This window comes from Schistocerca nitens, chromosome 8, assembly GCF_023898315.1.
Source record: "Schistocerca nitens isolate TAMUIC-IGC-003100 chromosome 8, iqSchNite1.1, whole genome shotgun sequence".
NCBI lineage: Eukaryota > Metazoa > Arthropoda > Insecta > Orthoptera > Acrididae > Schistocerca > Schistocerca nitens.
In genome coordinates, this window is record NC_064621.1 from 227,665,695 (window position 1) to 227,689,965 (window position 24,271).

General features: G+C 42.9%; 1 protein-coding gene across 3 annotated transcripts in view; it reads right to left on the reverse strand.

The window, feature by feature from the left end:
* Positions 1-16,503, reverse strand: part of LOC126199330 (outer dense fiber protein 3) — a 123,532-nt gene extending 107,029 nt beyond the window's left edge. For all 3 annotated transcript variants that reach the window (XM_049936179.1, XM_049936178.1, XM_049936177.1), the window contains exon 1: positions 16,382-16,503. The gene's annotated coding sequence lies outside the window, so the exon portion shown is untranslated. The remainder of the gene's footprint in view (positions 1-16,381) is intronic.
* Between the last annotated feature and the right edge of the window lie 7,768 nt (positions 16,504-24,271).

Here is a 24,271-nt window from a genome sequence, read left to right on the forward strand (position 1 = left end):
TAGGACACTGCCTTTGGAGGAGGGCTTATTTATTTTATTTTATCTAGCGTATGGCGCACACGGTATTACAATATATTAAAAACATCGTGTATAATGTGCAAAAAAAAAGATGGATCTGAGCACTGTGGGACTGGTCATCAGTCCCCTAGAACTTAGAACTACTTAAACCTAACTAACCTAGGGACGTCACACACACCCATGCCCGAGGCAGGATACGAACCTGCGACCGTAGCAGTCCCGCGGTTCCGGACTGCAGCGCCAGAACCGCACGGCCACCGCGGCCGGCGAAGTTCAGGATCGCTCATGATGTTCTTGTATGGGAGGAGCTAAATTACTGCAATATAGTGGAGTAGACCTGAAGCGATCAGTAACCATCAATTTCTGTATGTATCTTCTCCATTTTGGGTTTATTCACCTATCTACTACTTTGCAACTCTTTAGTAGTAAATTTTAGCCGGCCGGTATGGGCGAGCGGTTCTAGGCGCTTCAGTCTGGAACCGCGCGACCGCTACGGTGGCAGGTTCGAATCCTGCCTCGGACATGGATGTGTGTGATGTCCTTAGGTTAGTTAGGTTTAAGTGGTTCTAAGTTCTAGTGGACTTATCACCTCAGATGTTAAGTCCAATAGTGCTCAGAGCCATTTGAACCATTTATTTCGTAAATTTTGTGCTAAACAGGCTGACTGTTCTATTTGGCATTTCTTCCCCATCGCTCTTACCTTCAATTGTCAACCTTATCATTGATATCTATTCGCATTAAACTTTCACTCCCATTCTAAAATTCTGCTTCGGTTCTCTCTTCGCTTCTTATACACATGAGCTACACAAACATTCGGTAAGCCGTTTCCCTGCGTTACACGTCTCTTAACATGATGTGAAGGTTGTATATATTTTATGCAACATGCTAATCAATCTTGCTGTACTGTTATCATATATGTTTATTCAAAATGGTTCAAATGGCTCGGAGCCCTATGGGACTTAACTTCTGAGGTCATCAGTCCCCTAGAACTTAGAACTACTTAAACCTAACTAACCTAAGGACATCACAAACATCCATGCCCGAGGCAGGATTCGAACCTGCGACCGTAGCAGTCACGCGGTTCCAGACTGTAGCGCCTAGAACCGCTCGGCCACATCGGCCGGCTATATATGTTTATTATTGACGAGATTCGAGCCACTGCTGCTTATCTTTAGTCATAAAACTTAGCCGGCCGCTGTGGCTGAGCGGTTCTAGGCGCTTCAGTCCGGAACCGCGCTGCTGCTAAGGTCGCAGGTTCGAATCCCGCCTCGGGCAAGGATGTGTGTGTTGTCCTTAGGTTAGTTAGGTTTAAGTAGTTCTAAGTCTAGGGAACTGATGACCTCAGATGTTAAGACCCATAGTGCTTAGAGCCATTTTTTGAATAAAACATAGTCCTTATTTATACAAACAAAAGGGTATAAAATAATTTTTGGGATACATAGCAACTAAGGATTCAGATTACCTGTTCGATACATGTAAATTAACGCCAGAGTCGAAACGCCGGCCGGAGTGGCCGTGCGGTTCTAGGCGCTTCAGTCTGGAGCCGCGCGACCGCTACGGTCGCAGGTTCGAATCCTGCCTCGGGAATGGATGTGTATGATGTCCTTAGGTTAGTTAGGTTTAATTAGTTCTAAGTTCTAGGCGACTGCTGACCTCAGAAGTTAAGTCGCATAGTGCTCAGAGCCATTTGAACCATTTGAACCAGAGTCGAAACACGTAGCTAGGAAACGAATATGAAAAATAATATAATGGCATTCATTGGCTTTGAAATATGTATGTAACCAACATTATAACAGACCTTAATGGGATCTTTATCGTCAGTACGATAGATGATTACATTAACTTTTCTTTACTCCTTTGTTCCGAAGTCTTTCAGGATTTCACGGGTCTTAATTAATAAAGGAAGAACTTATCGTGCCAGATTGTGATGGTTCAAAGGCTAAGGCAAGCAAAGCGGCCGGTGACTATTTCCGTGTAGCTCAGACGTAAGAATTGCTGGCACGTTGCTGCTGCAAGGCATCCTCACGTTCCCGATGGTTGTCTGCCGCCAGCATCCGTGGCGGTCCCCGGACGGCGGTGACGTCAGTTGGAGGTCAGGCACCCGCCGCTGCTAACCAGCTCTCGCCAGCGGCCTCTTGGCGGACCCGTTACCCGGTCGGAACAGCGACACGACTGGGTTTTCGCACTTGGCAGTCTTCAGCACGGCCAGTTCGTAATACTAGAAACTATGGGGACTCTGAACGGAGCTGCAGCCATCTCCATAGCCGTGCTCACGAACCAACTTTACTGCAGCGGCGCTCAATCTGGAGTTATCCGCTTCGAATACCAGTGGTGGAAGTAATTATCATCGGAGTTTGGCCAATAATGGAACGAGAGATGCTGGCGTATAGTTACTGATCATAGTTGTTATGCGTTAAGTTCCCAAACTCTTAGCAGTGTATTACGAAGTGACAGCATGCGGTACCGCAGAGTGTGATCCGCTGCGAACGTATAAATTGACGGGACCCTGGTTCTAATTCCAGAGCCAGCACCGGATTTCATCCATTCTCTTCTCTCTCGTTATCGACAGCTCATATATTACACTAAGCTCTTAATAGAGGGGAGGGGGCGGAAGTGCAGCAAGGTTTAGCGTCCAGTCGATGACAAGGTCAATAGAGACAGACCGCAAACTCAGACTGGACAAGGACGAAGAGAAAAATTAGCTGTGTTCTTTTCAGAAGTAGCTTCTCAGCATCCATCGTTCACAATTCAGGGAAAGCAAGTATCTAAATCTGAATGCCCGGAACAAGATTTGAGCCCTGCTCATCCTGAACAGCCGGCCGCGGTGGCCGTGCGGTTCTAGGCGCTGCAGTCCGGAGCCGCGAGGCTGCTACGATCGCAGGTTCGAATCCTGCCTCGGTCGTGGATGTGTGTGATGTCCTTAGGTTGGTTAGGTTTAAGTAGTTTTAAGTTCTAGGGGACTGATGACCTCAGATGTTAAGTCCCACAGTGCTCAGAGCCATTTGAACCATTTCATTCTGAACGCGATACCAGGCCGTTAACTAACACGCCACCTCGTTCGGTGCTAAATACTCCAATCCTTCATCACTCTTCCACGCTTAATGCCTCCGACACAGAAGCTGCTGAGATGTCTTCATCTAGATCCGCATTCGAGCAAGATAGGAGCTGTATAAAATTATTACTGCAGCTACTGTATACGAAAATGGCTCTGAGCACTATGGGACTCAACTGCTGTGGTCATAAGTCCCCTAGAACTTAGAACTACTTAAACCTAACTAACCTAAGGACAGCACACAACACCCAGCCATCACGAGGCAGAGAAAATCCCTGACCCCGCCGGGAATCGAACCCGGGAACCCGGGCGTGGGAAGCGAGAACGCTACCGCACGACCACGAGATGCGGGCGCAGCTACTGTATACAACGTGCGTATCACGGAATCATTTATTTCGTTATCTGCACGATATGTGTGATTTCAGTGAATGAAGAAAGTATGCTTTACAAACATGATGTATAAGTAATGTGTAAAATATGAATTCCATAACAACTATAAAACATATAAGGGAATGCCTACGAATTTTTTATGTCAAAACTCTTACAGCTTTCTAAATAAAACAAACGTTATTAATATTCTACATCATTATTCTTCCTGTCTACATATTAATTTCTCATCTACTTACCCTCGGAACGAACGTATTTCTCCCAACGAGAAACCGGTTTGTTGATACGGTCACTGTAGAATGTTTGACTGCGTTGAAGGATCCACAACCTCACATCTGCTTTCACCGCCTACCACTATCAAAGTGACGTTGTCGAAGGTGTTCTTTAAGTTTTGGAAGCAGATGAAAACTGGATCGGGCCACGTCTGGTTTGCTTGGAGGATGATCGGTGACAGAGAACCCAACGTGCAATTGCAGATGTTGCAGTGTTCGCGTACGGTCTGGCATTGTAACGTTATCAAGCTGAAGGAGAGAGTGCTCAATGTGTGGACGAACTGTTCTAATCCGAAACTCGATTACAACTCGCTTTTTTTCATGCACCGACATAGTTATGACATCGCGTCACGTTTCACGCTAAAATTCGGAGCCCTATGGCGCCAGAGGGCTGTAAATATGTAGACATGTAGAGGAAGGATGTCAACAATTTTATTATTGAAATATCTTTAAGAGCCGTCACATAAAAAATTCGGAGGCATTTCATTAGAGCACGCCCTCGTAAAATTAAAACTGGAGAAGATGACATTATCTGAATATTCCGTCGGTACTTAACAGATCATGACAACAATGTTAAATAGGAAACACTATCCTGATAATTTTGCAAAATATTACTTATTTAGTCATGTACCACCCCTCGTGAGCTGAAGAAGCCGAAAAGCGCATCGTGACTAAATCAATAATATTTTGCGGAATATCAGGAAACTGCTACCTATTTAATACTGGAGAAGATAAGCTTAGTGATTTTTTATTTTTAATTAAGACCCTTGGAATCATAATAAACTATATCATTTACTGATGATTCTTCCCAGTTATTACTGTTCAAAGTCCACGAATGTCACATGTATCTGGCAACCAGCGTTTTATGTTCATTTCCAGAAAACAAGGTATGACGAAGAAACAAGAACAACTACTATCTTAATTCACATTCTGATTACATTTGAATTTCGTTGACGATACGATAAGCTGACTATTGCACGAGAAATGCTCCACAGGAGGTAAAAACAAATATTCAAATATATCGGTTAATCTAATCGCTGTATAGACCACGTGAATTCTGCTTTAGTATCACCATTCTAGAATTTAGTACACCTTCTGTATAGATGATGGTTTTGCTCTACGCAAACGGCCGCATCTACTAATTAAAGACGGTATTCAAGATACATGTGGATGCAAAGCCATTTCCTGACTCACATATTTCCTTTCAAAAGGAACCTGAACCGATACTTCTTTAATAAAATATACTAACCTAAGATTGTAAATGGACTGCTGGAATTAATTTTGCAGATATTAGTTGCAAGACAGCTAGAATGACAAAATTCAACCATGTCATACACTTAGCTGCGGAAAATGTAAATATTCATATGCATTCGTAATCTGCTTACTGTCATTGGTGAGTAGTGTACTGCTAATGACTGATTACTTTTTTAACGAATACCCGCTTTCAGTAACACCCATGTTTTCATTTTACACTATGCAATATATTAATTGTAGGCGTTGCCTTGTGGTATTACAGTACGCGGTTGCCCATTTATTCTGTGAATAAACACGCCTGTAGCTCATATATTGCACGAATAGACAAGTTTGTTTGTACACTAAAAATTGCACTCAGTACAATGTAACACTAAAAAAAAAGATTGTAAAGATCAATATGGTAATTACATCCACTTAACTGACTCTGTATGTGGTTGTATGACATTAGAAATTCATACCACCGTGTATTATTAATGCCTAGTAGTACAATGGATACTCACTGTACGGTAAATCATAATCATTTCAAAGACTGTTTAAGGTGTCAGTGTCAGTCATTTGGCCAGAGATCCTTAGTTTAAAAACTGGAAACTTCCAAATAATGTCTGAGGACCTGACCACTGAAAGTAACTCATAACATTTCAGCAGGGAAATATTTTCCATCTGGAAGGAACATATTACCGAAACTGGTGCAACAGTTGTGACTGTCGAATTATGTTTGTTCACTGAGTACACGTATCGTCGGTGAATTTCATTTTGTGTCAGTACATCTGACAGGGTAGTCCGGGTTTATTATTACGGCTAGCCACGAATGTGTTTAGAAGCAAACATCAGGGCAGTAAATCAGTGAATGCATATGCAAAAATCCACTTACAGAAAATATCTGAAGAAACCGAGAACTTTTGCTGAAAAATATTTCCTGCATATCTCTTTAGAGAACAAATGGTCTCCTTCAACAACTTTTAATTTTCGAAGTGCGTAACATTTTCAACGTGAAATACAAAGTAAATCATTTAATTTCGACTGACTGTTTCCCTCAAATTATAAGGAAACACACAACCCTTAAGCATCAGTCCCGCTTGTGGTCTGTTCAATGTTAGTGGCATATTTTAAATGTTCATTCAAATGTCGTTGCTTTATTTCCATCTTTTCGTCACCAAGTGTGTTCTATATGTCTCTAAGTGGATGCAGCCTCACTAGATTGCCAATATACAGTTCAGCAAACTTGAGTGCCCAGAATCTGAAACTGAATTAAAATGCTGTAAGGGCCGAAAGTCGATTTTCATTAAGATCTTATGAGTGTGTTACAGTCACGATATCGAAAAATTGAAATTAGTAATAATAACCTGCAGAAGCAAAAAGTCTCAGTGAAATTGATCTGAAGTAGTCTGAACTAAATTTATCCTCCACCGGTGGCTCTTAAATCCAGGGAAACATTAAGCCTTCAAAACTTGCAGTATGTACCAAGAGAATCACATACACCATGAAAACTTTTATCGTTTTGTCAGTTATTTAGGGTGCTTGAAAATCCATTTATCATGATTTCAAAAAGTATTTATTTTCGGTGTAATGATAGTGTACGAGACACTAAAGACAGTGAGCAGAGTGATGGGAAAGTCGAAAAGATTTTTGAAACTCGACGGAAAAACTAATAGTGAAATAGCTGAAAAGCAGTGACATGAGAATTTAGATTGTAACTGGTGCAAATATATCACTTGTTGTTTTCTCAGATTTTATGCGGATTTTGAAAATGGTTCAAATGGCTCTGAGCACTATGGGACTTAACTTCTGAGGTCAGTCCCCTAGAACTTAGAACTACTTAAACCTAACTAACCTAAGGACATCACACACATCCATGTCCGAGGCAGGATTTGAACCTGCGACCGTAGCGGTCGCGCGGTTCCAGACTGTAGCGCCTAGAACCGCTCGGCCACTCCGGCCGGCTATGCGGATTTTACTTCGCTTGTTTTCATATAAGATTCAAATTACGACATTGGGTAGTTCTCACAATGCACCGACATATTCCCTTCGGATTCTCAGTGCAAAAAATTATCATTGGGGGGAAAAGTGTTTGAGTGAAAACTGGACTGCAAACTTCGATGGTCTATTGTAGACTATGTACTAGTGTTTGCTCCTTGCTACGAATAACGATTACTTGCGAACCAGTTCCATAATATCAATAACTTTCAATACTACGTTTACAGTAGTACTGCGCTATTTTTAAGAGTAAATCTCTTCAGTTGGGGTGCCTATGCACCAGTGTGATCATGCAAGAGTACGTTGAAATGGAACATGGAACACCACTCTGGAGGCTTTCGAAACACAATAGTTTGCTTGTATAAAGCTATTTTAATGGTGCTTTAAGGAAACATATGAGTGTTTATCATATATACTGTCTTCAACATTCCTCAGAGTTTAATAAATAATCAATGTGAACCCAGAGAAACTACCAGAAAGTCATTCACCAGAAGCATGGCCTTGGTGTATATGATTAAGCACCTTTGAAGATCTCCGGCACGTTCTGAGCCACTTCCCAGATATAATTACTCGCGCGGTACAAGTACATATTCTCTGAACTACATAATTTTGGATGTCCTCCTTGTAAAAGTTGTAGAGCGCGCATTTTGGCTGTCTTCTCTCATATCATTTCAACAATGCCTAGAGATTCAGATCCGTTCCGCATGTTTTCATGTTTTCAATTCAGTTCTGCGTGATACAAAAAGTAGTAGCGCCAGTTGTCCCGAGATTCACTCAACGTCAAAAAGTGAATTGGGTAATAATCTGCTGCGTACAGATGCAAAAAGTTACACAGTTATGGTGTGAACCGGATCAGTATCTTTTCCCCATTCGTGAAGTGAGTAATGCGATGCCTTGCGTATAATTTTGAAGGAGCCTTACAAGTGAAATTCGTACCGTATTACGTAACAAATATTGAGGTAGAAGTTTATGGATCGTCTTATCGAATTACTTATTTTACAATATATTAATATTTGTTTTCGTTTCCATCTTTACACTGTTAACAAAATCTTCTATCTCACAAATGTTGCCTCCTAACAAGGAGCACAAACGACAAGGAACAATCTCGTGGAGGCAATTCTGAAAAATATCGAAGCTGATCTCAAAATCCCTCGGAATTTTAGAAAAGCCTTTCGCAGAGGAAGAAATCAATAATAGTCTTTATATTATAGCACTTATACGCTAGATTTTACATGCTAAAAGTAAATTGAAGTGTAGGCTGTAAAGTAATGAAGTATATCTTTTCTTACCAAATTACGAAAACTTCGTGTGGCATCAGGCTGTCATAAAATGACAGAATTTTTAAAATACTAAAATAAGGTTCCTTCTTTTGTTAATGTTGTTAGTTATTAGAAGGTAAACAGTGCAAGCTGTTTAGTTAATAGCAGAACTTAAAATACTAATTTCTTCATACATGAATTAATGAAGCAAGAAGCGCCAATTGCTTTTCCGAGGGTACGAATATCAAAGCGAGATGACACTAATGTAGAGGACTCGTTAGGGTAAGAAAAAGGAACTAGTTAACAGAGTTGCTAACCTCCAAACTATGGGTACTTTGAGTTCTTGTTCGGTAGAAATTTTATAACTGTTAACTCTAGTAAAACAAGTTCCATTGTTGACCGTACAGTCAAGTCTCCTGCTCTGATAGTCGTTTCAGAATGTAGCTTAGCTCGTGATCTTGGCGAAAGATCTTGCCGAGAACCCGAGAAAATTCTGGTCATGTGTGAAGTCACTAAGGCGTCGAAGGCTTCTATTCAGTCGTTCGTCGATCGGTCTGGGGTGGCAACAGAAGACGCAAAAGAAAAGCTGAAGTTTTAAATTTCATGTTTAGAAATCATTCACGCAGCAGGATAGTACAAACATAAAGTTGTTTGATCGACGTACAGATTCCCGCGTGAAGGACATAGGAATAGGCATCCGTGGCATAGAGAAGCAACTCTAAGTGTTGGAAACTAGTAAGTCGCCAGGTCCAAATGCAGCCCCATTCGGTATTACAGAGTATTCTGCGGCGTTGGCCCCTTATTTAGCTTGCATTTATCGCGAGTCCCTCGCTTAGCACAAAATCACAAGTGACTGGTGAAAAGTGCAGCTGACTGCTGCGTATAAGAAAGGTAAAAGAACGGACCCTCATAATTACAGACCAATATCCTTAACATCGATTTGCCCCAGAATTCTTGAACACATTCTCAGTTCGAATGAAATAGATTTCCTTGAGACAGGAAAGGTTCTGTAAACAAATCGGCTTCTCTCACTTAAAACTTAGCCTTTTCTTTTGTCCCATGATATTCTACAAACCATGGATGGCGGACAACAGCAGATTCCATACTCCTAGATTTCTGGAAAGCGTTTGACACTGTGTCCCACTGCAGACAGTTGACAAAGATCCGGACATACAGATTAGGTTCCCAGATGTGTGAGTAGCTCGAAGACTTTTTAATTAATAGAATCTAATGTGTTATCCTCCACGGCGAGTGTTCATCAGGGACAAGGGTATCATCAGGACTGCCCCAAGGAAGTGTGATAGCTCTTATTCACTGTCTACATAGATGAGCTGGCAGGCAGGGCAAACAGCAATTTACGGCTGTTTGCTGACGATGCTGTGTTGTACGGGAAGCAGTCGTCATACAGTGACTGTAGGAATATCCAAGATGACTTAGACGGAATTTATCGTTGGTATGATGAATGGCAGCTTGCTTTAAATGTAGGAAAATGTAAGTTAACGCGGGTGAATAGGAAAAACAGTCCTGCAACGTTCGAATGCAGCATTATGAGGGTGCTACTTGACACAGTCATGTCTGTTAACAATCTAGAATCCGTTTTATTCGGAGAATTTTGGGAAATTGTAGCTGATCCATAAGAAGGCCACATGTATTAGCCTAGTGCGACCAACTCTTGACTATTGTTCGAGTGTTTGATATTCCCACCAGGTCGAAAGATCGAAGCAGTTCTGAGCCGGGCTGCTACATTTGTTGCCAGTGGTTCGAACAGCACACAAGATTCTTCGTGAACTCAAAGCGGAATCCCTGGAGGGAAGACGACGCTGTTTTCGCAAGTATTGCAGAAATTTAGACAATCGGCATTTTACGCTATCTGCAGAACGATTGTACTGCCGCCAACGTACTTTTCGGGTAAGGACCACGAAGATAAGTTGCGAGAAGTTAGGGCTGGTATGGAGGCTTCCAGGCAGCCGGTTTTCCCTCTTCCGTTCGCAAGTGGGACAAAAAAGGAAATGACTAGTGGTGGTACAGGGTACCCTCTGCCATTCAGCGTACAATGACTTGCGGTATATAAATGTAGATGTAGATTACGAATGTAGATGTAGATCTATTCTGATCGGCGTCGAAATAGACCTCTCTGTATTGTCGTAGTTAATTTTTGCTCTTTTTTTTTCCAACTTGAAGTACGAAGACTCAATCTACCCCAGAGTGTACTGATCTGACTCTCCAGTATAGAAAAGAATTACTTTAGCCTATCTGTGCCGGTGAAAGGGGGAAAAGTAATTATTCCGTTCCAATACATATACAGTAGCTTTGAAAACGCTGCTCAGAAAATCAGTGGAGATCATTCACTGCAAAAAGGCAGAATTGTAAATTCTCGAAATATTATGTTCGATTAGTTTTCGAGGGTAAAACTTGAAAATTGTTAATGATAAGTATGAAAACTTCCTTAATCACAAGCCGCGTGGTCAAGGGTGCCTTGCGTCGGTTCGCGCGGTTCCCCCCGTCGGAGGTTCGAGTCCTCCCTCGAGCATGGGTGTGTGTTGCCCTTAGCGAAGTTAGATTAAGTACTGTATAAGCCTAGGGGAGGTATTGAATAGGATTGGGGAGAAGAGAAGTTTGTGGCACAACTTGACTAGAAGAAGGGATCGGTTGGTAGGACATGTTTTGAGGCATCAAGGGATTATAAATTTAGCATTGGAGGGCAGCGTGGAGGGTAAAAATCGTAGAGGGAGACCAAGAGATGAATACACTAAGCAGATTCAGAAGGATGTAGGTTGCAGTAGGTACTGGGAGATGAAGAAGCTTGCACAGGATAGAGTAGCATGGAGAGCTGCATCAAACCAGTCTCTGAACTGAAGACCACAACAACAACAACATAAGCCTAAGGACAGATGACCTCAGCAGTTTGGTCCCTTAGGAACTTACCACAAATTTCCAGAATTTTCTTAATCACACATTCAGTTTGGAGGATCCATCTTAGAGTACAGGAAATTTTCATTTATACCTTATTTTTGCATAAATACCAAGCTCGATTGTCCATTGGTGAAGGTAATGGCCTCTCATTCGACAGAAGCGAAATGTTCGTCCAACATCCAAACCTAAGTTATCCGCGCTTTTCTTGAATCGATTAAGGCGTATCGTGAAAGGACACGTTCGATTTCCTCCCCTATACTTCCAAATATGTACTTCGTTTTAAACGAACGTCTCTTCAGTGGCACATAAAATACGAATCTTCCTTCCTTATTTACAACTTCGCTTCACGCTGCACCAGTTTCAGCTCATTGTTGCACACCATACTTACTACATACAATGGACAGGTAACATACGATAGGCGTAACAGATACATTGTCATAGACAACAATATGGGAATTGTGGGTCTGCCTTGGTGCAAATCACTTTTGTTACTTATTTGTTTAATTATTCCCCAAACTAGTTACACCGACAAATGTAGTCTTTACCAGTCGGTTCTGTAATTCTTACACTACTGGCCATTAAAATTGCTACATCACGAAGATGACATGCTACAGACGCGAAATTTAACCGACAGGAAGAAGATGCTGTGATATGCAAATGATTAGCTTTTCAGAGCATTCACACAAGGTCGACGCCGGTGGCGACACCTACAACGTGCTGACATGAGAAAAGTTTCCAACCGATTTCTCATACACAAACAGCAGTTGACCGGCGTTGTCTGGTGAAACGTTGTTGTGATGCCTCGTGTAAGGAGGAGAAATGCGTACCATCACGTTTCCGACTTTGATAAAGGTCGGATTGTAGCCTATTGCGATTGCGGTTTATCGTATCGCGACATTGCTGCTCGCGTTGGTTCAGATCCAATGACTGTGAGCAGAATATGGAATCGGTGGGTTCAGAAGGGTAATACGGAACACCATGCTGGATCCCAACGGCCTCGTATCACTAGCAGTCGATATGACAGGCATCTTAACCGCATGGCTGTAACGGATCGTGCAGCCACGTGTCGATCCCTGAGTCAACAGATGGGGACGTTTGCAAGACAACAACCATCTGCACGAACAGTTCCACGACGTTTGCAGCAGCATGGACTATCAGCTGGGAGACCATGGCTGCGGTTACCCTTGACGCTGCATCACAGACAGGAGCGCCTGCGATGGTGTACTCGACGACGAACCTGGGTGCACGAATGGCAAAACGTGTTTGGCGACATCGCGGTGAACACACATTGGAAGCGTGTATTCGTCATCGCCATATTGGCTTATCACCTGGAGTGATGGTATGGGGTGCCATTGGTTACACGTCTCGGTCAACTCTTGTTCGCATTGACGGCACTTTGAACAGTGGACGTTACATTTCAGATGTGTTACGACCCGTGACTCTACCCTTCATTCTATCCCTGCGAAACCCTACATTTCAGCAGGATAATGCACGACCGCATGTTACAGGTCCTGTACGGGCCTTTCTAGATACAGAAAATGTTTGACTGCTGCCCTGGACAGCACATTCTCCAGATCTCTCACCAATTGAAAACGTCTGGTCAATGGTGGCCGAGCAACTGACTCGTTACAATACGCCAGTTACTACTCTTGATGAACTGTGGTATCGTGTTGAAACTGCATGGGCAGCTGTACCTGTACACGCCATCCAAGCTCTGTTTGACTCAATGCCCAGGTGTGTCAAGGCCATTATTACGGCCAGAGGTGGTTGTTCTGGGTACTGATTTCTCAGGATCTATGCACCCAAATTGCGTGAAAATGTAATGACATGTCAGTTCTAGTATAATATATTTGTCCAATGAATACCCGTGTATCATCTCCATTTCGTCTTGGTGTAGCAATTTTATTGGCCAGCAGTGTAGATGTAGACCCATTCTGATCGGCGTCGAAATAGACCTCTCTGTGTTGTCGTAGTTAATCTTTGACCTTTTTTTTCAGCTTGTAGTACTAAGACTGAATCTTCCCTATAGTGTAGTGATCTGACTCTCTAGTACAGAAAAGGATCATTTTAGCCTATCTGCGGCGGTGAAAGGGGGAAAGGTAATTATTCCAGTCCAATATATATACAGTAGCTTAGAAAACGCTGCTCAGAAAATCAGTGGAGATCATTCGCTGCAAAAAGGCAGAATTGTTGATTTTAGAAATATTATGTTCGATTAGTTTTCGAGAGTAAAACTTGATAATTGTTAATGATAAGTATGAAACCCTCCTTAATCACAAGCCGCGCCGGGTAGCCGCGTGGTCTTGGCGGCCTTGCCACGGTTCGCGGTGTTCCCCCCGTCGGAGGTTCGAGTCCTCCCTCGAGCATGGGTGTGTGTTGTCCTTAGCGAAGTTAGATTAAGTACTGTATAAGCCTAGGGACCGATGACCTCAGCAGTTTGGTCCCTTAGGAACTTACCACAAATTTCCAGAATTTTCTTAATCACACATCCAGTTTGGAGGACCCATCTTCGAGTACAGGAAATTTTCACTTATACCTTATTTTTGCATAAATACCAAGCTCGATAGTCCATTGGTGAAGGTAATGGGCTCTCATTCGGCAGAAGCTAAATGTTCGTCCAACATCCAGACCTAAGTTATCCGGGCTTTTCTTGAATCGACTAAGGCGTATCGTGAAAGAACACGTTCGATTTCCTCCCCTATACTTTCAAATATGTACTTCGTCTTAAACGAACTTCTTCTCAGAGGGACATAAAATACTAATCTTTTTTTTTTACAATTTCGCTTCACGCTGCGTCAGTTTCAGCTCATTGTTGCACACCATGCTCACTACATACAACGGACAGGTAAAATACGATAGGCATAACAGATACATTATCATAGACAACATGGGAACTGTGGGTCTGTCTATTTGTTTATTTATTCCCCAAACTAGTTCAAATGGCTCTGAGCACTATGGGACTTAACTTATGAGTCATCAGTCCCCTAGAACTTAGAACTACTTAAACCTAACTAACCTAAGGACATCACACACATCCATGCCCGAGGCGGTTCCAGACTGTAGCGCTTAGAACCGTTCGGCCACTCCGGCCGGCCCCAAACTAGTTCAGCAACAAGTATCGGCTTTATCAGTGGGTTCTTTAATTCTTATTTAGTATACGTCGCAGCACGGTTTTAAGATTGTTGTCGCTGTTTGCGGCACATTTTTTGTGTTTTCCTGTTGCCGTTTTTCTCTGCATACATCATGTCATCTGCATCTGTGTGAGGGGGTTCGTTGGACGTTTTGCAGCTACTTTTAAACACAGAAAAACTTAACTTTCGCGCTTCGTTCATAATCCAGAAGTTTTATACGTATGAGAGGAAGTCATAATAGTGATCAGATATTAATTTTGACGTGCCTTGTCAGGCTGGTAGGCATGCAACACTATCCTTTTATTCTTCAACCAGTGCACATTTTATAAAGATGACTATTTCATACGCCATGCAGGATCATCCTTTGTAAGCTAGGCTACGGAAAAGCTGACAATCCTTGGAATGGTTGCATATACTGTTCTCACTACAATACCAGCTAAACTACTGCAGAAATGAGCGTCTGATGCAACTTTTACTCATGCATCATTTCCCTTTATTACCGTCATTCTGCCAGATTACGGCCTACAGCACGATTTGCTCACGACGAAGTTTTTAAACTACGTACTGTCATTGTCTTGATATTTACGATTGTATGTCATTGCGTGACTACAGTTAATGATGTTTTCCAATGCATATTCACCGCTTTGTTACATTCTGGACGATCTGAAGATGGTTATAGACAGCAACCGAAACTAGTTATCGTATTGTAATTGTAATAGGAAACTTGCGGTCTAGGCATTAAAGGCTTTTTTACTTTGAAAAATTTTTATTAAATAAATTTCCGTTAACATGAAGTTATGTAAATAATTTTATGTTTGTTGCAGGTACATGTCTGCATTACTTGTACACAATGAAATCAACTTCCCACACTACTGCAGCACGCCGATCGAGGAGCCAATGAAAGACGTTGCAGCCCATTGGTACAGGGGATTACTTTGAGGTAATTCGTTTTCTGCTTTTGATGGGAAATCAACGCTGCAACAATCCATGACCGGCTAGGTCGCAGATTTTCTTTACTCGGGGAGTGAGTGTTCCTGTTGTCCTAATAATTTTATCTCATATTCATCACAAACACGCGTAAGTGACTATAATGGTGTTGAACAGAGATTCTTGCACCAGGCAGCCAATAATGCCATACGACCATATCCTTTTACGGCAACACTGTACCATGATATGACACAGTGTTCGTGTCGCAGACGCTTGCAGTGTGGTCAGAGAAGTCTGACTGACGGAGAACGAAACGGCGAACCATCTCTCTGTTAATCACCAGGAAGTGCAAGAGAAATGGGGACGCTAGTGCTCGAAAACCGGCGTATAAAAATCGAGACGACAGTGGAGTAAGTGAAACTCACTCGTGAAAAAGTTTACAACATCATACAGGACATTTTGAACAATGAACATGTTCGCCTCCCACTGGATTTCGGGGACTTTGCCTCAGCTCTATATTCTCCTGAAATTGAACTCAATGACTTATCTTCTTCCCTTGGTTGAAGTAGCTATTACCTGACGCTCCACACCGTGGCTAATCACTATCAACAGTGGTACTTGTCTTCACGCCGTCGCACAGTGCGTAAGTTTTTGATATACGAAACTGTGCGCCACTGTCTCTCGTCTCATGGCAAACATCACAACATATTACTTCATTTCGTGATTTTTATGTCTAGTTGACGGTAATTTCTTGAAGAATCTGAGCAGGTGGATCATCAGATTTCAAATTATATTTAACACTGCTTCTTGCCCTTCTTGAATCTGCAATATCAAACTTTATGCATCGCAGGAATGACGATGAAGGGCTTTGAAAATTGCTGTCTGTCAATTTATGTACTAGATTTTTCACTTTTTGCGGACCACCTAGATAGTGTGCCACGTTACATGTTTTTATAGCTCTTTACAGCATTCTATGACATGTAACAGTTCAGAGGCCTACCGCGACCTGGACCACAGTGGTATTACAATTTACAAGCCATTGCTAGAAATAATAAATGTTTCGTAGAGAGGAGTTGGTATGTTGCACTGATTATCGAGCCGATTGAAGAGAAATTAAAATCAACCGACTACAGTACAGCTGATGGAAACTGGGCAGTTAACGAGCGGCTGTAGATGAGAGAAGAGGCTACTGACCTGGTGCGCTGGGTTGCTGCTGCGCTGGTTCTCCCGCGGTGGCTGAACGTCGACTGGCGGTTGTCTGCGCGCCCGCCGCCACAAATACCGGCCGCCGTGTGACGTCACCCGGTGCGGCGCTGCGCCGGCTTTATACAGTATGCAGCGCCGCGCCGGCCAAAGGAACAGCTTGCGAGTACATACCTTCAGGGTGGGATACCGCGTGGCGCTCGGTTTCGTTACTTCCAATGTGGCGCAAGTCGCAAACTTCTCTAAATTATTTGCTATTTCTCGAGGGGAAGTTTAATGGTCCATCGGCAGCTGTGTTGTTAAAGATGGAATCCAGCTTTCTTCCAATATGCGTTCAATACCACATACGAGGCGTGTTCAAAAACTAACGGGATTTTTTTTTAAAGGAACCCATTTATTTCTCGACATCAATATCATCTTCTTCAAAACAGTTCCTAATATATATTGCGCATTTATCAGCTGACAAACCCGGCATTGCCTGGGTATTCATTCCGCCAATTTTCTGTTAGAAATGAAACCTTATATGTACTCCTGCAGTAGACCCAGTGTGAGATGGTCACGGGCAGTTTCTGTACGCATGGCGCAACTGCTTCTCTTACCTACAACACTATTTTGTAAACGTCTGTGTGGTTTCGCCGCGTCATAGCTCTATTGACGGGTGTTGTTATCGGCTTACAGCCGTTTACCCTTCACAGCTGAAAGTACCGAGCGAGGTGGCGCAGTGGTTAGACACTGGACTCGCATTCGGGAGGACGACGGTTCAATCCCGCGTCCGGCCATCCTGATTTAGGTTTTCCGTGATTTCCCTAAATCACTCCAGGCAAATGCCAGGATGGTTCCTCTGAAAGGGCACGGCCGACTTCCCTTTCCTAATCCGATGAGACCGATGACCACGCTGTCTGGTCTCCTTCCCCAAACCAACCAACCAACCAGCTGAAAGCTCTCAAAGACGCCGCCAGATGTCACGGATTTCCTTGAGTTGACTCAACTGTGGTAAGGAATAAATGTATTAAAACTTCATACATGATGCGGCATTTTTTCATTTATCTCAGTGGGTATGACGTCATATATCTTGCATTATGCCTTATACAATGATACAAGGTGACAATTATCGAACTAGATGAAAGAAAACGTAAATTAATTACAAACTACAGCGTTGACATACTTTATTCAACATGTAAACTTCGCTACAGACATTCTATATGCCTGCCGTCATTAGCGATGATGTGGCGCAGACGAATATCGAAGTTCTGCATGACCCGCTGAAGTGTCGGAACTTCGATGCTGTCGATGACCTCCTGAATGTGTGTTATCAGCTCAGCAGTGGTTTTTGGGTTACTGCTGTACACCTTGCCCTTAATATAGCCCCACAAAAAGGAGTCGCAAGTGTTCAGATATGGTGGCCAATCGAGGCCCCTGCCAGTTGCCTCTGGGTACCCCAGAGCCAGAATGCAGTCTCCAAAATGCTCCTCCAGAACATCAAACGCTCTCCTGCTTCGATGGAGTCGCGCTCAGTCTTTCAAGAACCATATCTTGTGGAAATCAGGGTCACTTTGGATGAAATCATCTTCCAAAACCTTCACGTACCGTTCGGTAGTCACCGTGCCATCAGGGATCAAATGGTTCAAATGGCTCTGAGCACTATGGGACTTAACTTATGACTTCATCAGTCCGCTAGAACTTAGAACTACTTAAACCTAACTAACCTAAGGACATGACACACATCCATGCCCGAGGCAGGATTCGGACCTGCACCGTAGCGGTCGCGCGGTTTCTGACTGTAGCGCCTAGAACCGCTCGGCCACTCCGTCCGGCTGCCATCAACGAATATCTCTCCGTGACTGGACATTGCACACAACACAGTCACCCGTTGAGGATGAAGAGACTTCGATATAATTTTCTAGATGCATTTAGCGGCGTATATGGTTACTGTCTGCGAAATATGTTTCGAACAGAGTTAGTAACATAGAAGTGATAACTTTAAACGTCATGCAAAATGCGGCAGTTTTTCACGCATGTGAGTCTTTGTCATGTCTTCTGAACTATGATAGCTAGGTAGTTCTTATCCCATCTGTTGCCTGACAGAAAGGCATATGTGTACCAAATTTGGTTGAAATCGCTCAGATGGTTTCGTAGCAGATGTGGAACATACATACACACATACATACATACATTTTTATAATATGTATGGATTCCTAGGGAGGAAATTTAATGATCCATGAGCAGTTGTGTCATCAGATATAGAGCCCAGCTCTCCTCAAAGACGCGCTCAATATTGCATACGACGTGTGTTAAAAAAACTAACGAGGATTCTGATTTGTTAAAGAGTGTTATTTATTTCTCTACATCAACTTTACCTTCTTCGAAATAGTCCCTATTCGTTATTACACACTTGTGCAAGCGCTTTTCCCAATCGCCGAAACACTGCTGCAACTCGATCTTTGGGACAGTTTCTAATGTCATGTTTGCTCGTAAAACGGCGGTCCTTTCAAGTTTTCTTTGGTTTTGAGAACGGAGGAAAGTTATTTGCGGCTGTATCTGGTGAGTATGTAGACTGATCAATAATTCTCGGCCATGCAACGAAGTGTGAATAGGTACATTATCAAGGCGCAAAGGTTATGATTTGTTTCGCTGCAAATCCGGAAGTTTTTTTCTCGGATTAGAAAACGAAATAGCGGTGCCGCCTTAACCTCTTCGGCTATCCATGCACGAATCACGTCTTCCAAGTGTCTCAACCTGCACTCGTACGTTACGCATATTCCCGTCCAAGAAGGAAATATTTATTGATAGTAGAGGACCAGATATTGACGAATAAATACGAAATAGCAGTGCCTGTGTTATTAAGAAGAGGGATGCAATGCAGGTCTTCGAGTCTCCAAAAATATTTCCTTCCTGGAGAAGAATATAAGTACGAGTGCAGGTTGTGTGATACAAGGACGACGGCGTGTGGAGGTTTAGGTGTAGCCGTGACTCGTGCATGGATAGCCGAAGCGCTGTACATTTTGCCCTTGCTGATGAAGGTGATGATGACCAGTTTATGTCTGTGGCTTACTAGTCCTGCTTGTAACTGCCTCGACTTCGAGAACTCTTTACCAACATACTGACTCTTACCTTTGAAAGACAGGACATTGGATAGTTCCAGCAGCAGCAGCTGCAGCTCTCATTGTGGTTTTCTTTCCTCGTCTCTGTTTTTCCTCTGTATTCATTCCTTTCGCACTGTTGATGTTATTTCTGGAAACTTACACAACACCAAGTAAATAAAAAAAGAATATATGAAACCAAGTGAGGGAACAGATCAGTGACAGACCTTGAGTTCTCGGGACCCTTTGGTGCGCGGTATTCAGGATGCTGTTTTTGCTCTCGCCGAGTGTGGTCGTTCAGCGACGTTTGTGTGGACCCCGGGCCACATCGGCATTCCAGGAAACGGACGTGTCAATCGGTTGGCCAAGCAGACCACCACTTCGCCAGCCCTGGAGCTTGGTCTCGCGGAAAGGGACCTCCAGTCAGCCCTACATCGCAAGGTCCGCGATGCCTGGAGCTCTGAATGGTCTGTCTTGAACACGCCAAATAAGCTCCGCATGGTCAAGTCGTCCACGGCCGTATGGAACTCATCATTGAGGGGTACGCGTAGTGACTCAATTGTTCTCTGCCGTCTCCGAATTGGACATACGCGGCTGACCCACAGCTATCTCCTTCGTCGTGAGAACCCGCCCAAGTGTCGCTGTGGTGCAGGGCTGACAGTGGTCCATCTTCTGATGGACTGCCCCCTTTTAGCCACCTTGCGGCAGTCCTTTAATTTGCCAGCTGTTCCTTTAATTCTCGGTGACGATGCCTCTATAGCTGACTCAGTTTTACGTTTTGTCCGTGCAGCTCGGTTTTATCATTCGCTCTAGTGTGGGCGCTCTCGCATGATTTCTCAGGCTACACCCGCTCCAGCGACCTTTAATTGTGACGTGGATACCAAAATAGTGTCTTTTATGGTAACAAGTTGTGTTGGTACCTCTATCAAGGCTTTCCAGCTGGAGGTTCTTCGTTTGTCGTCGAGTGGTTGACCTTTTACCTGATCCATCAACCACTGTAGTCTGTTTTACTCTAGTCAACTATTTGCTCTGCTCCTTTTAAGTGTCCTCTATTTTGCGTTACTGTGGTGTTCATTTTAGCTCTGTACCCCTTGGTGTTCCCTCCATTTGAGTGCAGAGGTTACGTTTTTACTGTATAGGCCTTTTACGAGTATGTCTGTTTGGAACTGGGGACTGATGATATCGATGTTTTGCCCCCATCAAACCCCAAAACCAACCAACCAACAGACCTTGAGATTCGACCCCTACCCACCTTATCTCCAGCAGCCTGAAGCTGACTGTGACCATTACAGCTAGCGTTTTGTAAAATGTATCTCCTGGTTGTACGAATATTCAGACATTTCTCTTCTGTTGAGCATTTTCTAATTAATTCTAATTTCTTAATTTTAAACTGTCTAAAAAAATGGTTCAAATGGCTCTGAGCACTATGGGACTTAACATCAGTAGTCATCAGTCCCCTAGAATTTAGAACTACTTAAACCTAACTAACCTAAGGACATCACACACATCCATGCCCGAGGCAGGATTCGAACCTGCGACCGTAGCGGTGACGGGGTTCCAGACTGAAGCGCCTAGAACCGCACGGCCACACCGGCCGGCTTTAAACTGTGTCATGCTCATGTTTATGATCATTATTTCAATCTAAGTTCACTGTAAATGTTACCTATTAAAAAAAGTCCTGTTATTAAAAAAAAGGGATCATAGCATGTGCCTAGAACACAGGAGACCCATGTTTGAATCTCTGTCTGGCACAAATTTACAACTGTCCCCATCGATTTACATCAGTGTCCCCTCGCAACAAATGTCACTAATTCATTTGTGTCTCGATACACATAGTGTTCATTTGAAAAAAAAAAAAGCGGTTAAGGAGACTGTTCGCGTGGAACGGGAAGTCCGTGTTCGAATCCCGGTCCGGCACAAATTTTCACTGTCGCCAATCTAACATAACAGCCGAAGGTGGTTCGTATTCGCAACTGTGGATACATTTCTTGTATTTTTTCGGATTGTTTCACGCAAACGACTTTGAACTTGTATTTGTACTCCTTCCTTGTGATAAAACCTCATGATGCAATTCGCTATTAAAACCGAAGAAAGAAGCGAGCATAACCTTCACAGGTGACTGCACTTGTCGAGTTTATTCTTCGGTCTTGCGACCCAGAATGCTTGCACTGGCACGACTGAGACTTAGTTTCAGCGTCATGTCCGCAACTCCATATTCCATCACCTGTTGTGACAGGTTTCAGTTGATCTGTATCGTTGTTAATTTCATCCAGCGACTCTTGAGCAGCTTGCGTTAGCCCCTGTTTTTGCTTCCAATTCAATAATTCTGGAGCAAGTTTAACTGCCACGCATATTATACCCAAAACACCCGAAAAATTTCATGACATGAGGCATCTGATTTACCAACATTATCAGTGATTTCTCTAATTATGGTGCGGCGGTCATTCATAATTATTTCTTTCACTTTTTCCAAGATTTCGTCGTTTGATGTGTTGGGGCATGGGGGCGCTCGTCATGTTTAACGTCTTTACGGTCTTCTTCGAAGTGCTTATACCACTCTTAAACCTTCGATATCCTCATAGGAGGCTCACCAAAAGCAATATTTAACATTTCTAAAATGTTTCTGCACTTTATTCCATTCATATGGCAAAACTGAATGCAAATTCTCTGATCGATTTGTTCAATAAATAAATTGTCGCCGATACTATGAACAACACATGTAATCATTGCCAAATGAAATGGAACGAGGATGTAACGATTGTAGTAGGATAGGGGAATGATCGATTTCTGTTTATTGGGAGAATTTTAGGGAAGTGTGGTCCACCTGTAAGGGAAACAGCATATAGGACACTAATACGAGCGACTGTTGACTGCTGAAGTGTTTGGGATCCGCACTAGGTAGGACTGGATGATGTCGTTGAAGCAGTTCATAGGCGGGCTGATAGATGTATGACCGGTAGGTTCGAACAACCCCGCGAGTTTTCCGGTAATGCTTCGGGAACTCAAATCGAAATCTCAGGAGGGAAAGTGATGTTCTTTTCGAGGAATACTGCTGAGAAAATTTAGAGAACCGGCATATAAAGCTGACTGCATAACGATTCTACTGCCGCCAACTTATATTTGACGTGAAAACCACGAAGTTAAGAGAAATTAGGGCTAGTACGGAAGAATATAGAATGTCGTTTTTCCCTCGCCCTATTTGCGAGTGAATGAGGAAAGGAAACGAATAGTAATGGTACGGAGTACCCTCCGCTACACGTTGTTGGCTTGCAGAGTATGTTACTCTTTTAGCACACTTCGATTACTCCAGTTTCTCACTTCGTGGTCGGAAAAGGGCTAACCAATGTAAAGAAATGTGAAATTACAATGAAATCCAGACCATTAGCTGCTTACAGATGTTGATAAATATCAACGGGGAGAGTTAAAAATGTGCGCCCTGCCCGGGACTCGAGCCCGGGATCTCCGACATACATGCCAGACGCTCTGTGCGAGTGAGCCATCGACGGACACAGAGGACAGGGCGACTGCAGGGACTTATCTCTGTCACGCTCCCCGTGAGACCCACATTTCCAACTTACTATCCACACACTACATTCGTAGTGCCCCTGCCCAGTATACTCTCTACCCGCGGCAGTCAATCTACCGATTCCAGTAAGAATTTCAGCAATGTAACTGCATCCACACTGAAGATCATTGACTGGTAAGCTTTATCTATATATATATACATATAATGTAAAGAGAGGTTCAGTATGTCGTAAGTTAAAGCTGGTTAGTTTGAAAAGCACAGTACTTTACTAGACATGGTTCTCTTGAAGATGTTATCTTCCTGCCTTCTTGCGAGCCTGTGTTGTCTTATCCCAGCCAGTTGACCGTGGACCCCGAATCAAGGAACAACTCGGCGTTTTCAAATTAATAAACATGGTCAGAAATGAAAGAATCGGTCAGAACCGGAAATCGAACTCCAGACGTTTGAATGCATAGTCTTACACTTAACGTGGAGCCACTGAGCCAAACCTGATGTTTTCCATCACTTGTAAAATTTCAGTCGAAATATACGGCACCAAAATAAACTGGATCTGGGAAGAGGGAAAAGAGGGATGCCCAAGAAAGAAGATGAAAGGTGACTGAATCTTAATTGAAGTGACGCTGCATTCTGGTAGACTGAATGCGGATTCAAAGTCAGAGGAGACCATTTTAGTGCCCATAGTCTCTTGCTCGTGAGAATAGTTGTGATGTGGCATCTCACTGTGATTAAGTTCTTGAACTGTTGATTGTGTGCTCACTGAAATTAAATGCTCTTGTTGCCAATTATGCTGTAGTTTTGCGTTGCAGTTTTGTTCTCACAGCCGGTGTCGACTTAATTATGAGTCATTTTAAAGTGTTATTTCTTCAAATAAATACACAGAGAAATAAATAATTAATGGTGTACAGCAACAAACCACAAATAAGTTTTACGTTAATTTATTCAAAAAGTACTGTTCCCACTTTCGAAATTTTTACAATTCTTCATCGGACGGCTTTTATACTTTCATCAAAACAAATGATACATCGGTTTCCTGTGAGGTGCCCAATGCAACTTACGTGAAATGTCCATCTTGCGCATTTGTTTTTGCAGTTTTCTTACAATGAAATATATTCTCAAAGATTTTTCATATTTTCACAATCACATAGGTTGGTTTGCATTGTAACACACTTACGTTTGGTCACAAAACGAATGTCCCGTGTGTATCACATGTTTTGAATCACAACATACGAAAACAAATAGATCGTTCGCAAAGTATGTGAGTGCTAAAGACGCTGC